At 38.8% G+C, this 27,006-nt stretch overlaps 1 protein-coding gene and 1 long non-coding RNA gene across 2 annotated transcripts in view; both read right to left on the bottom strand.

Moving 5' to 3' along the window:
• The window catches only part of LOC6502283 (potassium voltage-gated channel protein Shaker), a 135,064-nt gene that overhangs the window by 28,960 nt on the left and 79,098 nt on the right, over positions 1-27,006 (bottom strand). The gene's annotated exons all lie outside the window — the stretch shown is intronic.
• On the bottom strand, positions 1,372-7,892 carry LOC116655572. The gene is made up of 2 exons (XR_004310636.2): positions 7,348-7,892; positions 1,372-1,609 (listed from the first exon to the last, which is right to left on the bottom strand). It is a non-coding gene; the product is annotated as an uncharacterized LOC116655572 (long non-coding RNA).

Genomic DNA, 27,006 nt, shown 5'->3' with positions numbered 1-27,006 from the left:
GCATTAGAGAAGCGAGTCAGTGTCAGCAATTCCAGCGTCAAAGGCATCACTTTACCAATTTATCCCGATGCATTCGATTCGCTCTTCATTTGTTATTGAACTTCTACATCTATCTGAAAGGGGGTGGCGGGATGCCATCCTCTTGAGTCCCTCCATCATTGTTCGCCTGCCCCACCCCCCCAGGACATAACCCAATCAGGAGAACCCCACTTCAGCAACATTATCAATGTCAAACTCATGTCAATTCACTAAGACGATTACAGGATATCATCAAAGGATATTGTTATGTCTCAATCGGTTGGAAGAGACAAGAGACAAGAGACAGGGGTGGAGGACAAAGGTCGTGCCAGTAGAGGGAGAGGTGGTAGAGAGCTGGAATGTTAATGTTAATGATATTGGTGCTGTGCCACTTTTGTGTGTTGCCGTTTTTGGGCAACTGTCACTGGCACATTGCGCATACGCCGCGTACGCCCGCTTCGCCACCATATGTGTCGATTTCCGTGGTTGTGTTTGTGTCTGTGTTGGTGTTTGGGTGTCTCGTGTCCTTTATTTGTTTGTGCATCTGCATTGACTCTCTCCTGTCACCCTGTCTCCTGTCTCACCATCCATTCATCATCTTCGTCGTCCTCGTCTCATTTGAGGTGAGTGGTGTTGTGTTTAAACATATGGGAGATATGGAAGGTATATACTTTTTTTTCACTTTTACCCGCTGGCTTATTTCTTTTAATTAAATGGCCGAGATAAGAGTAGCTTCTAATTAGTTAATGTCTAACTGGTGAATGGGATTTTGTGGAGAAAGTGAAGCCAAGTGATAAGATAGCTGTTTACATTTAATTCAGAGAGAGTCAGACTAGCTCTTCAAGCCTTAAAGGTTTAATTTTATTAAAATTATAATAGAATTCTTTAAAATATCTTGCTAAGATTAGGAAATACAGTTGCTTCCTAACATCTAGAGAGCAAAATGTAGTTAGATAGTAAAATAAATAAGATTAAATCGATTTATCGATAGAATATCAATAACACATCAAAACTATATCGATAACATATCGATAGTATATGTATATTTTTAGTTTACCTATCGCGCAGAAGAGGGGGCGAGGCATTGGAGAGATTTTCACCGCTCAAGGGCTGCTCCTGGCGCGGCCGGAGAACCGGAGTTAGGCCCCATCTCTCGATGAAATCGATGCGGGAAATGGTTGAGGACGAGCGAGTGGTGCGTATCGCTAAATGGGCCACTGCTCAGCTGGCTCCAGGCCTCCTCCAGACCTCCTCCTGCACCGCACTGCCTTGGCTATCGATTCAATTGTGCTCGCGAGTTGTGAGTCCTGACACTGATCCCAGTGATCCAGTTCTCGTTCCACTTTCCGATCCTGTTTCCCTTTCCCAGCAAACTCTGGCCATTTGGCAATCGGTTCTCTGGCTTTCCTACTTTCCCTCCTTTCGAAGACGTTTTGGATTTTTGGATTTTTCTGTCAGGCTCTGGATATTGATTTGTTGTATAACTTTTAGAGTTGATGTCCGGTTGCTGCAGTTTGCATTTTATTTATTGCATTTTTATTTTTCTAATTTCATTTTTTGTCACATTTTTATTTTCCGGTCACTGTTTCGACTAGAGATTGATGCATAGATTTAATTTATTTTTGGACTTCAAATTCTATTTATTTTCACATCAAAACAATCAACACACACACACACACACACTCGCACACCATCACAGCACCCACACCCATAAAGCACTCGGCACAGTTCCATTTTCGCGTTTAGAGTTTTTGGGCTTTTTTGGTTTTTTTTTTGGACTGGACCGGAAACAGCAAGTGAAAATGGTAATTTCCGCTTTTAGCCACACACACATACACACACACACACCTACACACATACATCTATGTGGTATACATACGTATTTAAGTTTCTTGTTGTTTTGATTTTTTTTTTTCTAGCTTTTTGGGTAAAAATAGGCTCAAGAAAATAACAAAAAAAAAAAAAATGAAAAGAAAATTCAGGCAGAAATTCGAAACAAGTTTTCGCAACGAGTGGGAGAGAGAGGGCTAGCACGGAGAGCAAGCGAGATGGAGGATGGATGGAAGCCAGAGAGAATGCCTTGAATGTCCTTTACCTATTGATTTTCAGACTCGCAGCGTCTACATTTTTTCACTTTTATTTACTTTTTTATTTTAAACAGATTCTCAGAAACTCAAGTAATTATTTTTTAACATTTTTTATAATTCTTTTTAATTTATAAAAACTAAAATGGAATTTGTTTTGGGAAAAGTATTGTGTTTTGGCGCGACTTTGGCGTTTGGGGAACAAAAACAACCTTGAACCTTTCGGAAATGGAGTTGTCGGCTGCAGGAGGAGGAAAAAGTTGAGGGGATGGGTGGGGGTAATAGGTGAGAAAAACACCAACACACTCATATGCACACACACACACACACATGGACACACACTCATGAGCAGAACGTGGGCTGAAGGAAACGCCTACACTTTTTTGTTAGTTTTTAATTTTTTATTCCAACACACGCGTAGAAAGTATTATTTTATTTATTTTTAATATTTATAAAATTTAATTAATTAAGTTTAATGCATTTTTTAGGATCAAGAAGACAAAGAAATGCAAAATAAAAGAGAAGACAAAGCAGCAGCAGAAGTAGAAGCAACGAAGTGTCGCCTTCTTTTGCCTTTGATTTCTGTTTTTCCCTAAAGCGTCCCTGTTTTTTTGCTTTCTTTTTGCGGGTCCTTTTCGTCCTTTCCCGCTTTCTTGCCCGCCTTCTCGCCTATTCGCTTGCTAGCTTTTTTGCAGCTTCGAGGGCCAGAATAAATAACATTCGCCTGGAAGAGCGCGCAAAACGTGCTCGAAAAACAAAGAACAAAAAAAAAAATATAGAAAAATAAAACAAGAAAGCAAAAAAGCAAAAAAGGAAGCGAAACAAAATGGGAAATGGAGATGGGAGGCGTTGGGGGAACGAGTGGAATGGAACAGGGCGAAAGGCGGCGAGAATGTTGGGCCGAATAAGTGGCAAGCGAGAAATTGAAGCGTGTAAGCGCTTAACTGGCGATGTAATGACACCGACACAAGCATACACACACCACTACACACTCACCTACACTCACACACACACACAGAGACACGTGCACTGTGTGTATAACAAAAACACCACTACGCGGGCAAAGCTCGTGAGTCATTGCGGCCAGTGAGTGCGATAGAAATAGAACCATCATAAGAAAGAGAAAGAAAGAGAGAGGCAAGCCGAATGAATTCAAAAAATGTTGAGGCCAAAGAGAAATTGGGCGGAATGGAGGGGCCGGGGGCCGGGGGCCAGGGACCGGGAGCTCTCTCGGCACAAAAAATAATGTAAAAACATAAAAGACACAAAAAAGTACGAAATAAATTCCATATAATTCAAAACAAACATCTAAAAAAATAATGAAAAAGTATTTAAGATTCAATTTTGTGAGAATATTAAAAGCTTTCTAATATTTGTTGGGCCTATGGGGCGTATACTTGATATAATATTACCCATACGCAGGGTTGTCCTTTGAAAACATAAGAAATAAATGAGTATTTAGAAAGATTACTGCTTTTTGGAATAAAAGCAATCGTAAGAAGATTTTTGGGAAATTTTATCAAGCCACTGAGGCGTATACTTAATATTATATTACTCATACGCCATGTAGGACTCAAGAAATATTTAAAATTGATTAAAAGAGTGTTTAAAAACTTTAGAAACTAACTAAAAATTGATAAAAAACTGAGTGTTTAAGTTTTTAATTAATATAAGTCGGACACCGAGGCGTATACTTGATATCAATAACACTCATACGCAATGTGGGACAACTTTTCAAAAGAAACTTATGAATAAAGAGCGAAAATAATACTTAAAAGTAGAAAATATAATCCTATCTTGTTCTAAATAAGAAAATATAATAAATAATTTGTATAGGGGGAATTAGGCGTAAACTTAATTTAAAATAATTCATACGCACTGTTATTTTTAATTCCAAACAAATAGAAATAATGTTTTAAATTAATTATAAGCATAACCTTATAGAAATAAGTCCTAAAACTTAAAAATATAATACATAACACTCAAACAAACTAAAAAAAACAATAAAATAAATTAATTAAGAAGAATATCCTTTATTGTGGCAGTGTATATTCATGCACAATGGGAAACTTGTTGGCGGATTTATGCAACTAACACACACACAACATCCACGACGCCGAAGCATCCAGGCGAAAAGGACGAAAACGAACGCAAAACGAAAGGACAACGCACATGGCCCTTCTATGCGTGTGCCAGTCTTTGTATTAGTATTTGTATGTGTGTGTGTTTGTGTTTGTGTGTATCTGTGTGTACATGTGCTGGTGCGTGTTCTGCGTTCGTTTACCGTTATGCCGTGTGCTGGCTGTCGCCTCATTTATTGGCGTTTCGTCCTTTGCCCGCTGCTTCGTTGGTGTAGCCTAGCATTGTGAGCTTTTATCCTGGCAGTTATTATCAGACACCTTGGATACACCTCTTCTGGCTCCTGCTCTCTCTCTCTCTCTCTCTCTTGCCCGCCCTTTGCCGTCTCTTTCTACACTCAAGAGTGTTAAGCAGCTGTCAGTTTTTTTTTTTTTGTCGTTATTTTATTTTTGTGTTATGCTTTTTTTTTTAATTTTTTGTCTTTGCTTTTTTTTCTATTTTTTGTGCTTTCGTTGCGTCTGCGTGTTTGCTGTTGTTGCAGAGGGGGAAGGGAGGTCCCTTTGGACCGGGGAATAACGCTAGGCCGGGCACCGGGTCCTTTTCCCATCCCCCCCTCTGGGCCATGCCCTCTTTCATCTCGGTGGCATCTCCGTAAATTTCTGAATTCCGTTTTCTTCTTGGTCGGCTGCCTGGCTGGCTTTTTCTATTTTTTGTTCTTTGTTTTTTTTTTTTTTGTTGGTGTGCGCAGTAAATACTTTGCCTCCCTTTCCCTTGACACTTTCCTCCATAAGCCCTACCCCCCCACCCCCCATCCCCTTTATAGAGTTGGAGAAAAGGACAGCAGGCAGTTGGCAGAAAGAGAGACAACTCACGCCTTCGAGCTGCCTTTGTCTTGTCACACATTTTATGGAAACTGAACTAACCGAACTTGACTGAACTTCAGTCGCTTATTGGCAAAATGCCGGCAAAATCATAAAGAAGGAGTTAACCCCTTAGGGGGTTAATCCTTTCCAAACTTTTCAGTGGAATTTGTCCAAAAACTTTCATTATCCCACATCAGATCAACTTAAAAAAGTTAAAAAAGCAAAAGAAATTAAATGAGAAAGGACATGCTAAATTAAAACAAACAAAACTTAACATAAAATATTAAATAAAAATAAAAAATAAAATAATACATACGACTCTATTTCAAAAGCTGAGTCGCTTTCCATTATTTCCGGATAGGTTCTTTTGGATTATTATTCTCTCTCCGATTTATTGTTCAACTGTCACCTGTCGATGATGCTAATTGATTGATGGCCTCAACTGCATTGTGTTAACTTTTAAGGCCCTAAAAGCCTTAAAGGCCCGGCTTTTAATCAAATCTGATTAGCTGGCAATAGCAGTACGTGCGGCAGCAATTTCGGGCTTCACACATATTGCCAATCTTTGTCTAACCGGAATCAGAATTGGAATCTGCTGGCACGACCAGCCACACGGCAACTCATCCATCAATTTCAGCTGTCTGGTAGGTATATGTGTGTGTATATGTGGATGTGTTTGTGGCATTCTTAAAAGGTCAACATCAACATCAACATCAGCATCAACATCGGCATCTGTGCGACACAAAATTGAGTGCTTGCCAAAATGTTGTTCGTTAAACTGCAGTTAGGTAAAAGTTTCGAAGGATGATCGAAAAACGGGAGTAGAAATTAAGATTTTAAGACCAGACACCGGGGCGTATGATTAATAAAATATTACGTATACGCCGGGTTGGCTCTGAAGTTGGTTATTTTTGCTTTAAAATTATAAAGAGGTGAGAGTTTATGCGGTTGAACTAAAATAAGACACATCAGAGTGGAAATTAAGACATTAGGGGGGACAACACGGCGTATGATTATTAAAATATTACTCATACGCCAAGTAAGCCATTTAGTATTTTTTTTCTATTAGGTTTTGATTAAATGGAAGTTTTTAAAGAAGACTTGTTAAGAAAAAGTGGTAATGGTAAGTTTTAATCCAGAATAAAATATTACTCATACGCCATGTAAGCTGTTTAAAAAAACGAAGAAAGATTTAACTTAAAAAGTGTCTTACAGATACTATGATTTTGTTTCAAAAACGTTAAAAAAGAGTCTAGAAGACTAGAAATAAGTTTTAAAAAATAAATCATACGCCCTGTTGCACTTAGTCAAATATTAAATAAAAAAATTTGTTACAATCCTTAAATTTTATATAAAAAAATAAAAAATACCATTTTGAAACAATTTTTTGCTGTTTTTTTAGTATTTTTGTACGTGTTTGTGAGGAAGATGAACACAAAGAGAAAGGAGCAAGGAAAGCTAGGGAAATACTCACACACAGACACACTCTAACACTCACAGACTAAGACACCAACACATGGAACAAAAAGAAACACACACAGACACTGCAGTGGCAGCACCAGGACCAGCACCACCAGCAGCAGCAGCAGCAGCAAATTGCCTTTGGAACGTCCTTAAGAAGGATATACCTCAAAAATATTGCTTACAGCGGAATCGTTGCTGTTGTTTCTGTTTCTGTTTCTGTTTCTTTTTCGCTTATTGTTGTTGTTGTTGTTGTTCTTTGGCAAGGCAGCATACCTGAAGAAAATAAAACAACAACAAAAACAAGAAGAACAAGAAAAGGTCCTGGCGAGAGTTGATGAAGGAAAAACTTTCTCAGCTGTTTGGCATCTTAATAACTTTCTCCCCTGCTTTCTTTCTGCTCTTTATCTCTTTATTTTTTTTCTTTCCTTTTTTTTTTGTATATGAGTTAGCAATATGTTATGTGTTGTCCTACCTACTTTCTCCCCATCCCCCTGGCTTTCACCTTTCTCTTATTTTTGTGCCTTGTCGGCCACTTGTTTATATATATTCTGATTCTGATTCTTATTCTGATTCAGATTCATTTCAATGTTCTTTTGTGTTTCAAAATGCCTGGCATGTCTCAGGAATTTGATGACATTTCGAATTGAAATTTCAAAAACATTTTCAAGACAACAGATAGTATGATTTTGAGTCTAAAATAATTAAAATAAGACACTAGTGTGATTTTTTTTTGTGTTATGTTGTTGTTTGATATGTCAAGGTTAAGCACACGCACACCACCACAAGCACACCTACACCTTCACACACACACATTCGTACAAAAACACACACATACACACCAACACAGATTTATGTATCTTTATGCGTTTTCTTTTTTAATTTATTTTCCAATTCGTAGTTACGAGTAACGAGTTTTTGCCGCACTTTTTATTTGTATTTATTTTTTTTTTTCACAAAAAAAATTAATTTCTACCAAAAAAAAAAGTTAATTAATTCATTAAAATTTGTAGATTAGTTTTTTTGAGGAGCGAGTTCTCGAGCACGTTTCGTGTTTTTTGGTTATCGCGTTTTTTCCCGTTATTCGTTTATCGCCTGCTGCTGCTTTCGCTGCTTCTGGTTTTTTGTTGCCCGCGGCAGTTTCTCCGCTTCTTCTTGTTCTTGCTCTTGTTCTTGCTCTTGCCGCCGCCTCCTGCGTCTTCTACTTCGTCGCCGCCGCCTTATCCTCTGCCACCGCCCACGCCCACGACCCCTTGTTGATGCACCAAAATGGCGAAATGAATGGCAATGGAACACACACTACCAGCGTACTACTAGAGGTGGCCATAAGGTGCTAACGGAAAGCAGCAGCAGCAGCAGCCGATTTACCACCACTATCATAGAGAGTACCGTTACGCACTTTAGCACCCCCCCTTAACCTCAAACTTTTGAGTTTCAGTTTCGATTTCGATTTTGGTTTCGGTTTCGGTGTCGGTGTCGGTTTCGTTGGACCGCTCTTCGGCTCTGTTTGGCATCCTCGTCGGCATCTGCTTTCAGACTGATTTTCCTCGCCGATTATTTCTCGCCTTCAGTGTTTCACTCTCTCGCGTTTCGCTCTCGTCGTCGGACGGATGTCTCTCTCTCACTGGCTCTCACACTCTCCCCGTGGCTTGTTGATGCTGCGCGAAAATGAAGCGGAACGCCTTGAATCGGCACAGGACAGCTGAGAGCCTGTTGGAAGTCCTGCCAACGCTCAGCTGTCCTTCCATAACGGATTCCTCTGCCCAGTCGAGTCTGGAAAGTGGCAATTGGAAGCTGGCAACTGGAAGCTGGAAGCTGAGCTTTGACAGCCTCTCACTTTCGTTCAGATTTGTCAATGAATAAAGCTCTCCGGGGGCGGCAAAACTCAATTCGATGACAGCTGTCAAAACTGGTATAGCGGTAAATGCAAAGATGAACGTCCTTTACCGTTATGATTGGTTTTTTTTTTAACTAATAATAGATACTAGTACTCTTTTTTAGTAAAAGGATGTGTATTTTAAAAGATTTTTGGTAGAATTCTTCATAATACGTTTTTTTTGGAAGTAGATTTCGACTTTCTATCTTTTAGTTTTTAAATTTTTACAAAAAACTTCATAATTGTTCTTGTTTTTAGTTTTTAAACTTCAATATTTCTTTAGTTTTAAATGTTTATTGATATTTTTTAAGTATTTAAGCATTTGAGAAACCTTTAGAGCTTTTAATGGTATTTTTTATAATAATACTATATATTTTAATGTTTATTTATACAAAAAATTACATTTAACCTCATGAAAAATATTGAAAAACTGTCAAACACAAGTTAGAAGCTAAGTTCAATGAATGAATCGATAAAATGTTAAATTTTTCAATAAAAATAAAGACAAAAAGCAAACAAAATCACATTTTTAAAGTCTTTCCCTTCTAAGAGAAGTGTTCTAAATTTTATTATCTAAGAACCGAACAGAAGTCTCAAAAACTTTATATCTCTGTAGATATTTACTTCATGAAGTATTTAAGAAGTCCTTTACAATCAGTATACGATGATACAATGATTATAATCATTAGTTTGTCAACTAATTAAATAAAAAAAGAGCAAAAGGCTTCAATCCACAAGTTAAATCAATAAATTGCACTTTAAACTTTGAATTCAATTCCCCATAACCTTTTCAAACCAACTGCTCCGCTTTTCAGCCAAAGATATGTGACAATTGCAGAACTATTAAAAAAAGAAAAATATTACTCCCCTCGATTAATTGAAAATGTCAACAGCACTTAGATTCCTTGAGGCGCTGAATAGCATTTCGAAATGAAAAATAAATTGCAATTTCTCGATGGCTTCGACAAAGGATATCCCGGAAGTGCAATAGTTGCTCCTGCCATTTATGGGAAATTCTAATAAAATGGAATTCCAATTAAACGTGGCCCGAAGGATATGAAAGTGAAATGCAAATTGCTTTTCAATTTTCGTCTTTCGGCTGAAATGTGTTTTTGATTTTTGCCTCCTTGGGAATGCAATGGAATGGAACAAGTGACAGCTGTCAGTGGGACTGTCAGCTGTCAGCGGGGTGAGCTTTTTTTTAGCCGACTGGAAGCCGGAATCCGGAAGCTGTGAAAGCTTTAGCGGCTTTTTTTGTTCTTTCCTTTGAAAGCTTTGTAATTTTCGGATGCTGGGCGCGAATTTTAAGCAAAATCTTGAATGAATCGAAAAGCTCTAAAGCCGAAAAGGTGGGTCGTTGGGTCAACTGCAGTTCACCGGCTTTCAGGATGATGACGTCAGAGAGGGGGACGAGGACAGTCGTAAGTCTGACTGTCAAGGCTGAACTCACTATATATAGTCATAGTTAGCATATAGTCCTTGATATATAGAGCGGGTATATGGGCTGGCTAATGCAATTAAGCCGGCACAGGCGACACTCGCGCAGCATTGAAATTCAATTGATATTCCGTGTACAAAATCAATTAGTGAGGACCACTGGCCGATAAGGACGAAAGGGACACTGGCTAGGAGGGACTAACGAGGAAGTAAGTTAACTAAAAACTAATTGAATTCGAGAAACCAAAGATGAAATGAAAAATATGAAATATTAAATGCAATTTTTGGCCCAGGATTATAAATTATTTTTTAATCTAATTTGTTGTTCAAAATTGGTATGTGTGTTTTTGTTTTTTGGCAATTTCCATTGTGCCAATAGCAATTAATCAGGCTTAAATATTTATGGGAAACTTGTGTGCATTTGGTAGTGAGGTCCTCGCAGGTCCTGCCGTGCTGAAAAGGCTATATATAGGCCATAGTTGGCTATAATAAATTGAACGTTCGACTGTGGTTGCGGTGTGGAACTTGTATTCCATCAATTAGGACACTGCGAGGACATTGGAGTGGCTTTTGAATTTATTTTTGGCCGGGCCATATCCTGGCCCAACCAATGACGCACACGCACGGATCCGGATCGAATCTGAATCAGATAGTACTAATATAATAACAAGGATAATGCCGCCCAGGCCAGTCCTGCACACAGACACAGACACAGGCACAGAAAGTTGCATCCCGAAAGCCAAAGTCAAAGGCTGTGGGAGCCATAAAATTTTTAGTGTCATGTTATACATTTGTAGCCCAGCCCCCCAGCCCCTCAGCCCCCTGCTATCCTTTTCGTCCTTGCCCTCCCCGACGCCCCTCGTTGGCTGCATTTTCGTGTCCTTTCTACTATTTTTGTGGATTTTTTTGGTCCTCTTCGGCTCACTTGTTAAGCTGCTAACCAAATTTATGGCCAACGATTCCCCATAGAGCTGCCGAAAAATGCATATTTTTGGCAGGGGCGTGGTTTAGGGGGGCTTGCCAGGGGATACATCGGGGTACATTTTTCGTGAGCCTGCTTAACGAGGATAACAATAAAGCAAGGTACCAGGACACTACACACCCATACTATACCAGAAGTGTGGCAGTAAGCCAGCTGAACGCACCTCCACAAAATTAGAGATTCTAATTTGGGGATTGTTTTAAATGGGTTTTGTTGGTTTTTTTAATTATTAAATAAAAGAAAGGATTTAAAATTAAATAAGAAAGAGTTCCATATTAAATCATTAGAATGAAAAAGTGGAACGCAGAAACATAATCCGGCGAAAAAAAAATCAGGATTGTGTTTATTTGATTAGTTTAATAAAATATTTAAACTAATTTATAAATTAAAAAATAGAAAAAGAGAAGCAGAGGAAAGCTACGAGTGAAAATTTAAATAATAAAAATAATAAATAATTCTTTAACTATAAAGTTTCCAAATAAAAATTTTAATTAAAATAAAAAAAGGACATAAGGAAATAAGCTTCAAAGAAATAAATAAAAGAAGCAACCGATGACAGGGAAATCTCCCAGGACACCGTCTCCCAAACACTTAGGCTATCAACGCTTCCAACGAGGAGGAGTTGAAGACAAAAAATCCAACTTTTAAGATAAAAAATAATAAAATAAGATATGAATAAAAAAAAAAAATAAAAGAAGGTATAGTCAGGTCTTTAGTATATTAAGTAATATTTAAAATATAAATATTTAATTTTTTCTTCAACACTATCTTTCGAGGATAAGTCCCTAAAAGAAGTCCTCAACTTTTAAAGCCAAGTGTTAAAATGAATAAAGAAATAAAATAAAGATTTAAAAAAGTAACGATTTGGAAGATCGTCCTTGGGTCGTTAATCTTAGGGCTAGAGCCATGGGTTCTGATTTTTAATTTGATGGAAAAAACATAATTAAATAAGGAAATCAGAAGACAATAAAGAGCACTCCCAGGACACCGTCTCCCAAACGCTTAGGCAACCAACTTGGTAGCGGAAATGAAATTTAAAATAAAGAAATAAATAAAAATATAAGGAAAACAGATAAACACTGCATGATAGTATCAAAGGGACAAATTCAGATAGCTTTTTAATAAAACATTCTAAATAAATAAAAATAAAAGGTATTCCCTTAACACTATCTTTCGAAGAGAAGCTCTTAGGAGGACGTCAGACTCCTCCACTCCTCAGCTGATATATATAAATAAAATAAGAGACCATTAAGACAAAAGACTATATAAATGAGTACAAGAACCCACTGACTAATATTTTAATGAAAAATAAATAAAAAGTAAAGATTAAAATAAAATAGGAAGAGAAGAACCCGGCCAGTCGAGTGCCAGGCGACGACTGACTAAAATATGATGCTTTTCCGGCCAAGGTGGGGTTTTAAAAAAAAACAAGGCCTACTAGGTCTTAGGGTTTCAAGACTTTTCAAAAAACAGCCTACTATTTCTCTGATATTTGTAAACAAATTAGTAAGACCCTTGGCCAGACCCCTCTGGCAACTCTTCTGGAAATGGCAACTTGGTTAGTTTTTCAAAAATATTAAAAATAAAAAGAAGTTCAAAGTCTTTTGGTCAAGTATAGCTCTGTCTTCTATCATCTCTTACATACTATCTTAAACCCCCTTCTAGAAGAAATGAAGCTACCCCCTTAACGAGTATCAAAACCGAAATTGAAACAATTAAAATTTAAAACTGAAACAATGACAGCCTCGAACGTCGAAGAATGAAGAGCGAAAATGTGGCCCGCAGCTCTGGCCGACATTCCTGCTGGATTTGGATATATAAAATATATACATATATCCAGTATATATATATATATAGACACACACAGCTGTGGCACCAAAAAGCAGACTCGCAGGACCCGCGGCAACTGCATAAAATATGCCACCAAAGCCAGAGACCGGCTAGAAAAAAAAGGATATAATAAAAATAAAATAAAAATATAAGAAAATATACATATTTTCCAGCAAAGAGCCGCAGAAGAGAGAAAATACCAGAGACCCATATCGATGGATGAAAGGGGGGTCAGGAAGTAACAGGGACGTCGTCAAAGGGTTCGAAGGGGGGGGACTGGGAAGCTGCGAAATTTGTGCAGCGCACCAAAACAACGTGCAAAATTTATGGGGCATCTTTTAGAGGTAGAGGGGGAAGAAGGGCACTCGCCAACGAGACAGGGGCGCCGCCAAACAGGGGCAGCAGGGCACTCGGGCGCCAGTTGGGCAATTGGGCGTCCAATGAGATGTGAGTTAAGAGGCCACACTTGGCTTTTTTTTGGGCTTAAGTGTTTTACTAAAGTTTTTTTTATTAATTTTAAATATTAAATTAATTTTTTTAGATTTTTTATACTAATAATTCATGGTTCTAATAATTTAAAATCTATTTGAAAGTACTACTAGTTCTATTATTTAAGAAAATAGAGTTTTTGAAGAGAAACCTTCTTTCATTTTCTTAAAATTCTAAAATATTATTATAAAGAATAAAAAAAACACACTTTTATTATTTATTTTTTTAAGTTTAGTACTCTAAAAATATTATCTAATATTTTAAGTTTTAAATACTTAGTTTAGTTTTAAGCCTTCCCTCTAACTAAAAAATAAAAATCGTCAAAAGCTAATAGCTGTTTTTTATTTCCGTGTTTTCTTCTTCTTTTTTTTTGGTCAAAAAAAATGGCTTGTCACTTCCGGTCCCTGCTCCCCGTTCCCCCTAGCCTTGGCCTGCACCCTTTTGGCCCACTTTTCAGACTTGCCCGCAAAAGAGAGTGTGAAATATGGCTGACACTTGGAAGTTGGCCTTCGATTTTTCATAACAATTGCATATTTATATGGGCAGTCTCTCCTCTCGCTCTCTCCCCTTCTCACTTTCTCTTCTCCCTTCACTTTCTCCGCTGACTTGGCGATTATGCAAGCGCACTTTCTTCCTCCGATTGCTTTTCCCCCGAATTTCCGCAAATAAGCAAAAAATAATGCCACCAACTGTCGTCTTTAAACTTAAGATTCTATTTTGAAAGTCTCCTACTTTCTCCGGAATCTCAACTCGATGAAGGAAATTAAATCCCAATTTATTGTTAATTTAATCAGATCCGGAATCCGGATTGAGGGCCTTTGGAGAGACGATTCTTTGGTAATTAGATGGCTCGTATGGAAATTTAGGTTGTGGCAACATCTGGCCAAAGTCTTCCTCTCTCTTTGTCTCTCTGTGTTGCACATTATTTATGTATGTGTGAGTGTGTTTGGGTGGCCTCAATTTCCAGAATTTCCCCGGGTGCAACTGCAGAAGCTCTCCACTTGCCACTCCAATCCGTACTCCTGCCCCCCAGACTCTGACTCGAAGGCCTGCCTCTGCCTCTGCTCCTCCTCCCTGTACTTGTCTGCCGCTGCAAGCTGCATTTAAATGTGTGTCATGATGTTAATTTGCTGCACGGCTAGAGGCCAGAGCAGTACCAGTAGACACTGATCGAAAATCTATATAGGATTTGGGAGGGGGGGAAATTAGGAACTAAGGCTATAGGATACCTGGTACTTCCCAGGGGAGACACAGACTTTGAAGCTATAAGATAGCAGGGACATTAGAACTAAGACAGGACTAGGATCATCAAAACCTTACTAACTTCAGAACTGAGACAATAATATGTATACTTCACAGCTCAAATAAAAATGAAATAAAATACTATATACCCGGTACTCCGTACTTGAGATAGAGACAGAAACAAAAGATGTAAGATACCCGGTACTTTTCAAGTAAGAAAAAAAAACACAAACTAAATGGAAGGGAATAAGATACCCGGTACTTCATGGAGGAAGATGGAGGGGGATAAAAAGTAAAGGATGTACAGGATCATGTACAGGAGATACTATTTAAGACTTTTTAAGAATTTAATAATACTCTTGAGAGAGAGATAGAGATAGAGACTATTTCTTACTCTACAAGTACCGGGTATATATATTGTAGATTTTTAAGCAAGAATTTTGTATAGAAAGAAACCTTTTTTCCTTTGAATTTGACATTAAAGAGTCTCTCCCTTCTTCCAAGACTAAAAAACACATTTTTCTAAGAAATTAAAATATTTTCATTCAAAGTAATACTTTCTCTCAGTGTCTCTCCAGCTGACTTAGTCTCAGCCAGCTGCAAAGGATGAAAATTGGGAAAATGAGCGCTGAAGGGTTTTTTTTTTCCTACAGATGGTTTTCGGTTTTAGGAGGCAAGTGGCAAGTGGCAAGAGGCAAGTTGCAACCGAAGAGGGGAAAGTGGCGACACTTTGACTGCCACTGCGACTGCGACTGCGACAGGCGGCTTGTCGTCAGTCTGTCTCCGAGTTACAGACAGACAGGGGAGAGGGGAAAAAGGACGAAAAGTCCTGCAGACCAAAAAGACAGGCAGTTGGCAACCGAAACAGTAACTGCAACTGCAACTGCAGCTACACGACTGGAAATGAAACTGAAACTGAGCCGAAATGCAAAAATTGTTGGCCAAAAACAAGGTCCTGCAACAAGGACCTACCAGCATTTGTCAAAGTCATTAGAAAAACATGAAAATAGCTGTGGGAATCAAGACCCAGACACTGAGAGAAGTTTCAAGGAGTTACTACTTCTTTTAAGTATTTCAAATAATTTATTTAAATTATAAAGAAGCACCCTTATTTTTTCTCAGTGCCTTGAAAATGATTTAGAGTTACTAATTTGTTAAGTTTTAATTTCTTTGCGGCCATAAGTTTGCGGCTAAGATCTCAAATTTATGGCCAAAGATAAATGAAAGTTGCGAGAAAACTTTTCCCCAAAGGACCTTACACACACACTCGCACACTAACTCATATCTGTGTGTAAGCTATTAAAATTAATTCAATTTTTATTTGGAATTTGCCACGCCCCTTATTTGAGGCGGCGCCTTCAGATATCCTTTTTGGAAAAACGAAATTGAAGCAGCTGCCAGTGGAGGAGTGTCCTTGAGGCTCTGCCATGAAGCCCAAAGGCTTCAAAAAAAACATTGTAGTGGCAGCTCCACCCCTCCTCCTTGCTCCTTCTTTTTTTGGGTTTTTTTTTGGCAACTGCTGCAACATGTGACGTCACAAAAAATAGCATATATGTTGAAGTTAAGCTTAAAAGAGGGGCGAGGAGGCAGAGAGAAATGTGTAAATTGCTGCTGCATTTTGGGCATGTTTAATGTAATTACCAGAAGGCTTTCAGAGCCACTCACACACACTGGCACACACTCTGCCACACACACACACTGGCACGCAAACGAACATCAAAGTCATGGGTCTCTCTCCCTTGGTGGGCAGAGGCAGGCAGGCAGTCCTCTTGGCATTCCGCCAAAAATATCATTCTATAAAATACGAGTTTAAGCGCAAGCACACAAAAGTCCAATAAGAAACTTCTTTTTTCCCAAAAAAAAAACAAAAATGGCAAGAAAGAAAGAAAATTGCTGAAAAATCAGTAAGAACTATCCTTTCTGGCTTTGTTTTTTGTTTTTTGTTGCATACATGGCAGGAGTATAAAGGGGGGGGAGGCATATCCTGACAGGCTGCCCGACTGGCGCCCTGCACTTCCAACAAAATAATATTTTCTCTCCTCTATTTTGGCATTTTTCAGGGCCTACAACTCAATGGCTTCTTTTTGTTTCTCCCCAAAATACCAAACACAGATACAAATGCAGATTTATTCAGATACATAGATACAATGGTAGAGAGATAGAGAGATATGGAGATACAAAGATACACAGATACAAAACAAACTTTGGATCTGAAGCCTTTAAACGATACAAGTTTTTTGTATTTTTTTATTTTGGTATTTTTTGTATATTTTTTGTATATTTTTTGTATATTTATGCACTGAAAAAAAATACTTAAATGATAAAATGTAGAGAATAGAATGAGAACAAGATTGGAAATAAAAATTAAATGAAGAGAAAGAAAATAAAGAAATAGAACTTTTATTTCCTAGAAACCCTCGCAATTTCCGATTAAAAATTATTTAACTACTTATTTAAAAACATTATTTAAAGCTTAATATTTTTTTATTTAGAGTAAGAATCAATAATATCTTTAAAGAAAAGATAGATTTCTTAAAAAAGTTATAAGGTTTTAGGCTTTTCCTCTCTTGCTTTTTAGTAATTATTATAAATATTAAATATAAAATAATACTTTAAATATTATTAGTTAAATTTTAAGGAATCCCTAGTTCAAAACCATTTCTCTTTATAAACAAAATAACCCCCTTTTCGGTTCAAAAAATTGTCCAATAAATATTTATTAAATGGAAACTGAAGTGGAGATATTTTTTGGCATTTTATTCTAAATTTCCGGCTTGCTGTTTTTGGTTTTTGGTCGAATGTGGTATTATTTATTTAACAACAATGCCACCACACATCCTCCTACCTACACCTCCCCTGTCTGCCACCCTCCTCTCTGCCACTCCCTCTATCTACCGCCCCATTTCCCTGGGAAAGTTTCACTTCCTTGGCTTCTTCTATACGACTCCCTCTCCTATATGTACTCCTTGTGTGCTGTCCTTTCCTTGTCCTTCTTTGGCGTCGGCATCGCCATCGCCATCGCCGTCGCCATCGCTCCTTGCCATATCCTTGGCGTATCCTTTGCGCCCCGCCCCTCGTTATCCTGTCGCTGCTGTCAAGTGCAACACGAAATGCTCAACTCAAAGTTCTCCGTGCGCTTCGTTCTTGATTTAGTTTACTTTAGTCACGTTTATTGCGCTTTTAGGACAGATATCTTCACTCCCCTGCCTTTTCGTCCTTTTTCGTCCTTTTCCTTCTTTTATTTCTCCATTTTTTTTGCTGCCTGGCTGGCTGCCTGCCTGCCCTGCCTGCAGTTCGAGTGCCCGGAGTTCGAGTGGCAGCTGGGCAAGTGGCAGGTGGCTGTTGCAGGTGTTGCAGACCAGAGTGCCCCCAGCATCTCTCGTTAAACGAATCTTTTAGGCCCTCGGAGCTCTTATTTTATATTTTTTTATTATTTTATTTACTTCTGTGAGGCTTACTTCAATGGAGACATCAGCCGAGCGATGGGAATAGGTTTCTGGTTCAGTTATTTTTAGGAGAAATTTAGTTTTTTCTCTGCCTACCTTGCCCAATCGGGTTGGGAATAGAATATATATCTATATGGGGATTAAGATTAATGGAAAATCGATTTAAGAAGCGTTTGAGGTGCTCCACTAGAGAATCGGATGAGAAACAGCGAAGATATAGCCATGGTTCTGGACCATTATAGGTTTTCAGATACTGTCTCTTAGAGAGTATCTTACAGGTACTATCTTAAAGATATTTTGGCTCTAACTAATAGATTAAAATGTCTTAGTTTCTAGATCTTAAAAGTGATCTGATGTCATACCCATATCCATCGAGGGAGTTGCGCTGCAGTTGCTGCTCTCGGAGTTGCAACTTCCGTTCGGCGATCTTCTTCTGCTCCTCCTTCTGTTCGAGTTGTTCCTTTTGGTGTTGTTGTTGTTGCTGCTGCTTCTTCCGGTGCTGGCGGTCCTCCCCCAGGCCATATAATCCGGCTACGGCGGCCATGCCAGGATCTTGATCCTGATCGAAAGATCCTTCTCCTCCAAACTAAGCACTTAACTTTCTTTTTTTTATTGTTGTTCTTAACTGGTTGTTGTTGTTGTCGCCGCTGCTGCTATTGTTGTTGTTGTTGTTGTTGTTGCTCTGTCATGGATCGATTCCATTGGCCCCGATTGCCATTCGATTATTGTCACATTTATATTCATTTTAAATCGATAATTAATCAGCATTTTATGGAACATTTTCCCGAAACACTAGCCGAGTTCATCTTTTTGGTAAAAAATTGGGAGTTTTCTTTAAAAAAAGAAGCTGCTAATCTACTTGTTTTTAATTAAATATTATTTTAAAAGTCTTTAAATATTAATTTATATTAAAAAAAAATTTATTTAATATTTAAAAACTTCAAAAACTTATTTTTTTTTGCAAATATGTCCATCTGAAGTCTACTCTATTCTGCCCTATTTGGTTGGAAATTTCTCTCAGTGTAGTTACTTTAGACTGAGAAATCAATTAGCTACTGCTTTGCCTCCCCCACCCCTCCTTCCTTTGCCAGAACTGAGACTTATGTAACCATTGCGTAATGCCAGCCATAATTGCATCGCTGTTGGTCCTCCTTTGTTGTTGTTGTTTTGTTGCTTGTTTAGCTTGAAGCACACTGCCGGGGCGAAAGTAAACAAAAAAGCAGCACCACCCCCTTAACTTCCACCTCCTTGCTATAGAGGTGGTCCTCTACATACACTCCCTATGTGCCACCCTCCCCCTCTAGAGTAAAGGAAAGTGAATCACATCAAATCGAATCGAAATCAAACACAAACGCTGGCTTTCGCGTCGCATGTGGCACATGTGGCACATGTAGCACATGTAGCATAGCATGTGGCATGTTCAATGCGCCATTATCTATTATCAAAATGGATTTCAGCCCCCATCCCTCCCTCTCATAGCCCACCTGTCTGCCTTAATAAATTATGCCTCTCTCTGTTTGGCCTGAAAGCCATAATCCCCGATTCAAATTATTTGCCAAGAAGAGACTAATTAGGGGATTTAAGTTAAGTGCTAATTGTTTGAGTTGAGAGGGGGGTTTGAGGGGGATTTTTAGGGGGGTAATCACTATAAATATTCCACATATTTCACATGTTTTTTTTTTTAAATAAATTAGATATTAGACATATCTATGGATAAAAGTCTAATATATACTATTTTTAATGGGGTTTAGAGGCTACCTCGTTTTACTTTCTAGTAGAGAGAGAGAGAAGTATTATATACTATACGGTAGCTAGTACTATCCTCTGTCCTTAGAATAAGACTATATGATACCTGTTACTCTTCCTTTTCTCTGTTTCTGAATACGTAGACTACATATAACATTCCCGGTACTAATCTCTTTTCTCATAAAAGGAGACTATATCATACCCGGTACTAACCCTCTACCCCCAAAAACAGACTAAATACACTATCTAGTACTACCCTCTACCCATAGAACTACAACAAGTACCAGGTATTAATATCCCATAGCCCCTAACATCCCTCCTATTTCATTATTCTTCGAACTTTGTCAGCCCTAGAAACCATTTCGCAGCCAATTAGCTCTCATCTCACTCAGCCGAGATGCCAAATTGCAGTTTTGTGACTCAAGAAGCGTTTAATAAGCCAAAGGGGCTAAGAGCCAAGGTGGCTAGGTGGCCTAGGTAGGCTAGGTGGCCAGTTCGGACCTCTGGCCAGGAAAGGAGGCTTAAATCAGCTTGGGAAATTGCTTCCGTGTTGAAATTGAGTTAACAATGCTGGTGCTCGTTGCTGGCTCAGGTGTTGCCAGAAGTGGGCCAGAGAGGGAAAAGAAATCCCCCAATGGATATTAAAAACAAGAGCATTGAAAAGAGATGCCACTATCCAGTGAGAAAGAGATGGAATAAGAGACAGAAAGAGATAGAAATAGAGCTCAATGGGTGATGGTTGGGTTTTTATTGATTTATGCGCCCTCGCATCACGTATACGCCTCGTGTTGCTTTTGCTTTTCAGCACTAATCTCGTTCAGCTGATAGACTGTGGTGGCTGGTACAAGGGGGTAAAAGGGGCGGAAGGGTGGTGGTGCAACAGTGGCCATTAAGTGACAGTTGCCCGGCTGCACAGTACGGCTTAAAATGCAATGCCAAACACTTGCGTTCAACGTTGACGTTCATGTAAGCGCATTAACTCATACAGGAGGACAGAGGAGGACTGATACTGATACTGAGACTGAGGAGGAGCTAGGAGGTATGTAATGGAGAGCCATAGGCCTCGACCATCAAGCACCACCAAGGTCAGGGCCACTGAGGGAGGGCCACAAGTCCATTGGCCATTCAATTATGTCTGTCCACGAACCTCAAAGCTGCCTCCAAGACTGTATTCGTCAGATAAAAAGTGGTTAAGAGGGCAAGAGTGCTATATAGTGTGTGTGTGTGTGTGTGGGGGTGTGGGAGGAGGGCGTGGCACTTAGAGAGGGTTGGAAGGGAGGTAGGGAGGGAGGCGCCTCCTAAGTGATGCATCGAAGAATAAATCGAAGAGGGCTCAGTAATTGTATTTGTAATTGAAGAAAAGTGTGGGATGAAAGGGTTAAGGTTAAGGGTTAAGGGGTTTCTATTCTATAAACTATAGGGTATAGGTAATTGGTTATAGGGTTTATATAGTATAGATCTGTTGTGATCTAATATAGGCAGTACTAACTAAGTAACTAAGTAACTAATAACAGAGCAACTTAAGAACTTAGAGACTTCAAGTCAATGGGCTTCTGTGTGTGATGTTTAAGAGTTTAAGAGTTCAAAAGGATAAAAGGATAAAGACTATATCCTTCTATATTCTATATCCTATTTAGCTTATAAAGTATAGCTTAGCTATCACCTAGTTATATAACTTACTTCCTGGGAAGAACTAGAAACTACTTCCTAAAACCAATCAAATTAAAATCAAAGCCCTTCTCTGTCTGTCATTCAGGACTCAAATGCACATCCTTATTATTATTAATATGAAGTCTAGAGGAGGTCCTGATCCTGGGCTACTTCCAGGTATTCCTTTTCGGGGAAACCCCCTCCAAAAACCCCCCCTAAACCCATTCAACTCATTATTAAATTAGAATCAACTAAATTAAATGAGAGAGCTGGCTGGCAAGAGTGTGTGTGTGTGTGTGTGTGGATGGGTGGTTGGGCTTGTGGAGGTGTGTGTGTGCGCGTTGAAGCGCATCCTGGGCAACCACACAGACCCCCCTCTGAGGCCACCCTCTAACCTCCTACCCCTACCCCCTGCTATTCCACCTAGCTCTTCCTTTGCCTTTAATTGAGTTGCGCGCTAATTTGAAATAAAACAAAGCCAGGCCAGGAATGGTGGCCAGAGGCATGGAGGGGAATGTGGTTCTGGTTGGCTAGCTGTGTTACCTGTTAGGTAACCTACCCCTCCCCCTTCTGAACCACCCCAGCCCCCCCTTAGAGCCAACCCGCATAATGCGTATTTAATGCACTTCCTAGCATCCTTTTGCGAATTCCCCGGACATTTTGCGCTTTTCGGAGCAAAACGGGTTAAGTGAGATTTAGAGTTTGGCTTTGGCTTTGGTTTGTGGCTCAAACTGTCATATTATGGGCCAACATTATTACCAAAATTGAAAATGTTGGCCAAGATCTTCCTTCCAGAAATTGACAAAATAAATAATTCAAACTAATGACAAGAAATTCTTTAGGGATCTGCCTTTCCATCTCTCTCTGTTTTATAGGCCACCTCTTTCTTTGTAGCTATATATATATATATATATATACTATATATATGTGGCAGCTTAGATGTGGCAGCTTCCCGTGACTCCCCACGGTGCCATAAACATTTCCAAACGCTTCGCTTTTCGCTCAACTTATGCACACAAATTATTGTTTTATGCACACTGGGGGGGGGGGACAGTGGCGGGGTTTTCACCCAAAAAAGGGGGTGGCATCATCTAGGGGGGGAGGAGCATCTGGGGGGCTGTTTAATCTCCACTTTAGCCAAAGGGGGCTGTGGTTGCGTTTCAGTTTGCCTTCCACTCGGCTCAGGGAACACGGACTGATTTATTTGTCGGGAGATGCGCCGGGAGATGCAGTGAGAGAAAATAGTAGGGGGTTTCAACTAACTATTATTTTAACTAGGTTTTAGTGAGAAGAGTTTAAGGGGTTTTTCTTAAATGATTTTAGTGGAAATTAATGTTTTTTTATGTTTTTATGAGGTTTTAAAGTCAATCTTCAGGTTTATTGAAGAATTCACTGTTTAATTTGTTTTAGTTTTAATTTTTAATCGTGACTTAAAAAAAGGGTAATTTTATGGTTTAATTTTATTAAAAAGCAAGTAAGAATATTCTTTATAATCCCTAATTAAAATATTACAACATAATGTATCTTAAAACAAGAAAAATTTCAAGAAAAAGTGAACTAGAAATCTATCTTTTGGTTTTGAATTAAAAAAAAAAAGATCTATAAATTGTTTAAATAAAAAATTCTAAATTAAAAAGAATTAAAAAGAAATATTAATATTTGACTTAAAACCTCTGATTAAATATCATTTTTTGAGCATATTTTGAACAAAACTTTAGAAATCTTTAAAGAAAAGTGCTTCACTTGAGCCCCCCTTGTTCTTGAAGCTTCCTAATTATTTCTCTCAGTGCCTTAATGATTGCCACATATGCCCACATATGTGCAGAGAGCCGCCGAGTGGTGAAAAGTGGGCGTAACCGGGTAACCGACTAACTGGGTAAGTGCGGTAGCCGTGTTGCAAGACCGTGTTGCAAGAGCCAGAGCCAGAGGCAGTGGCAGTGGCAGTGGTAGTGGCAGGGCTAAACGAAAAGCATTTACCGAAAAGGCAAATACAAAATTTATCGATTACTAAATGACAGCGGAAATGCCAATGAGAAAGGTTGGGGCCACAAAAACACGTAAAAGGGAATTAGAATTCGACTACGAAGGGGGGCGGGGGGGAGTGTGGCATGAGGCATGGGGCATGTTCAGCGGGAACAACAAATTGGAAATGACAGACAAGCGCCGACAAATATCACAACTGACTTTCTTTACAAGAAAAAAAAATAGAAAAAAAAAAGAATAATTTGATGGGTTTCAGGGGCGAGGGGTGGTGGGAGAAGAGGTGAGCGTGCGTGCCTGGTCATTCCCCCCAGGACACTCCCCACACCTCCATCATTTAGTGAGTAAACAAAATATAGTATTTTTTTTGGTATTTTTTTAAGAGAGACCTCCTCCCCTCCCTAACACACCGTAAAAAAAGCCACACCCTTTTTTCACATAAATTTCAGAATTAATTGCCAGATGCCAGAATCCATTGCAGGACTTTCCTTTAGTCCTTAAATTGAAATTAATTAAATTCTTTATTGAAATTTTTGCTCATCCTGTCAGTTGCAATTCTGGTATTTACTTTGCTTTTTTTCTACAAAAAAAAATACTAAATAAATGAACATATGAAAGATATTTTTGTTTATTTTCCTTTCATGAATGCATTTTTGGTGAAAATATTCAAATATTTCTCCACAAAAGCAATCAACTTTAAAGGCAATTGTTTTTCGATAAAATAATTGTCAAGAAAACAAAAGGACGAAGGACACAGGAGAAGAAGAGGGGGGAAGCAGTAAAATGGCCAAAAGCATTATCAGCTAATTTCCCATGTTAGCCAGCCTTTCTCACTTTCTCTGGTCTGGTCTGGTCTGGTTGGAAATTGCAAAGGTTGTCAAAGTTGAATTTCTGCTAGCTGGCTTTTAGATTGTGGCTTTCAGGCTTTTTGACCACAAAAAAGCCAACTTGGCTAAAGATAATTGACACACATATATGGCCTGATCATAAGCCATCGTGCACGGAAAGAAAAACTTTTAATTTCAAGTCTTTTTATTAATTTTTAGCCCGCAAGGAAAATGATTTCTCAATTAATTTACAATTATTCCTCTTCTGCCCGTAAAAGTATGCTATTGTTTTTTTCTTCCTTCATTTTCTGCCATTTCTCTCTCTCTCTCTGTGTTTGTGTTATTTTTGGCCTGCTAATACCATTAAAACTTTTCTGTCTAACATAACCAAAAAACCAAACACACCAAGGCGTAGGAAAGGGTGGGCACCCCACTGGGCAGGACCCCACCAGCAAGGACTCCAACTCAAACTCAACATTCTAGTCAGCGTGCTGGGGAGCGAAGCAATTAAGTTTTCCAACTGCAGGGAAAGTGTCCAGACTGCGCTGCTACTGCGTAAGGCGGTTGCAACTGGCAAAGTTTGCCAAACTTTTAATTTCTTTAAAATAATAGAGAACACTAGGCGTATGAGCGATATTTTTGTTCCAGATTACTCATACGCCGTGGGGTTTTTGGTATTTTTGTTGGATTTCGTGTTGGGTTGAAGATTATGGGGGATTTCGGTGGAAAAGTTAATGATTTTATTTACTTTTTGAAGACTTGGCTGAAAACTGGGCGTATGAGTAATATTTTTTTCAAATATTTATTATTTCCATTTTTTGAGCTTAAAAGCTGATTATTTAAGAAAACAAGGCAACAAGTATTTTTTTTTAAACTAAGCTAATTGTAATACCTGGCGTATGAGTAATATTTTGTTTAAAAAATCACTCATACGCCATGTATGACTTCTTGAATCTTTAATTTAATTTTGAAATATTTTTTCTAAGATTACTTCTTTAAGAAAACTAATAATTGCCAAAAAAAGAACTAGAACCACCCGGCGTATGAGTAATATTGAAGCGAACCATCACCCATACGCCATGTGGTACAATTATTTGCAGTTTCCCTTTAAAGAGCCACTCGCAACAATGTAGTCCTCTAACTCCGGCATACCCCAGGTGGAAAAAAAAAAGAAAGAAAAAAGGAGAAACATAAAGGATATATATAGTTTCGCCCGAAAGTGAACAGGAAGCGCCAGAGGAAGAGGAACTAGTAACAATGTTGCTTGTTATTAACATTTATAGTTTCGTGTCGACTCGACTCGACTCGAGGTTGGGCTGCCCTCGTCCTTAGTCCTCGACCCCCTCTTTGTTGCACGGCTAGTTAGGCGTCTATCTCCGTCCCTGTCCGGCAATTTGAAATTTGTAAACTAAAGCCATTGGACTGACAATGTCTCGGCTTTGGCCAGAAGTTCATTTCTGGGAGGACATCGGACTGGGCACGTGACTTTCAAACTTTAGTGCCGGGTGGCAGTGGCGCGTTCCATTTAATGAACTTTTTTTTTTTTCGTTCTTCCTGCTTCTGTGGCAAGGTATGCAAATCGATGGACAGGAGACACACGAAAATTAAGCTGCACAAAATTTAATTAGGCTAAGTGCAGTCGAAATCAATGAGGCACAGGGGTTAAGCAGTCCTCTTCTCGTTTTAATTAAGGATACAAAGGTCCTTTTGCATTTCCTTTTCCACCGCTCTCTATGCGTGCGTATGTGTGTGTGTGTGTGTGTTTGTTGGCCAAGTTCTAATGCCTTAACTGTGTGGTAGTATCGATTTTGCTTACCAAAAAAAAAAAAAATGGAAACCCTAGCTAGCGAGGGAAAGAAAGTTCCTTTGGTCAGGGCGTGTGTTGCACCTGGAACTGGAATATATATATCAGAGGGTTAAAGCCGAGGCACAACACGATTTTTATAGACCCCAAACGAGAGTATGCGTTAGAGTGAGAGGGGTGTATATAATAAAAATGGCTAAAACGAGACACACGGCCCAAAAGGGAGGGAGCGAGAAGGAAAGCGAGCTACCAACTCCTGACATTCGCGTATTTTTATGTTAATTTTTATTGCTCATTTTTACTGTTGCTACTTGTGGTTGCTCTTGCCACTTGCCACTTGCTACTTGCTACTTGCCACTTGCTACTTGCTACTGCCTGCTGTCATTTGAATTAATTTTATTTAATTTGTGATTGTTTTCCGCAGCCACACAGCTCCTGGGCTTCTCTTCGACTCTGTTGTTTATTTATTTTTTGCTTAATTTGGCTCTCAGATTGTTATGGCCAAGTACTTATATAACCAAGAAGTCTTACTTTTTTCTATAATTTTCATTTAAATTCTTTGAGAAAAAGCTGCATAATTTAAATGCACTTGCACTTGCACTTGCACTTGCCTCCCCTCTCAGACTCCTTCCTTGAATGCTAATCGATTCCAAAAATGCGATTCGAAATTCTATTTAAAAATTAATTAAATTTTTCACCAGCCATTGCTATAAAAAAAAAAAGAAGAAAATAGAAAAGGAAAAACGCAGAGAAAAGCCAGTCAAAGAGAGGAGAAAATGAGGAAAATGTGCGTGCCTTCTGCCATCGCCTTCAAGTTTCAGCTTCAGTTGCTTGTTGGGTTTTAGCGATTTTCTGCATGATTTCGCAAAGAATTTCGCACGACGTTCAGGTCGGTGGGCCTGCGGGGCAGAAGCCTTTCCCTGATGGAGACGTCGTACTCTCTAAATCCCACGGCCTGCCCTCCTCTGCCCGTCAAGTCAGGCCTTAGAAGTTTCCGTTTTCTGATCAGTTTTTAAGCCCAGCACTTTGCCTAGGGGTTGACTTTTCACTTAAAGGTGGTTGGTTTTTAGGATTTTTACTAGTTGAAATACTAGTTTTTAAAACCATTAATCAAGGCTTCATTTTTTATAAAATTTTTAAGAAAAAATAATTTAAAAAAATAGAAAATCTTGTTTGAAAGCCAGTCCAAGCC

Source organism: Drosophila ananassae, chromosome XL, assembly GCF_017639315.1.
Source record: "Drosophila ananassae strain 14024-0371.13 chromosome XL, ASM1763931v2, whole genome shotgun sequence".
Lineage (NCBI taxonomy): Eukaryota > Metazoa > Arthropoda > Insecta > Diptera > Drosophilidae > Drosophila > Drosophila ananassae.
This window is presented reverse-complemented; position numbering and strand designations above follow the sequence as displayed.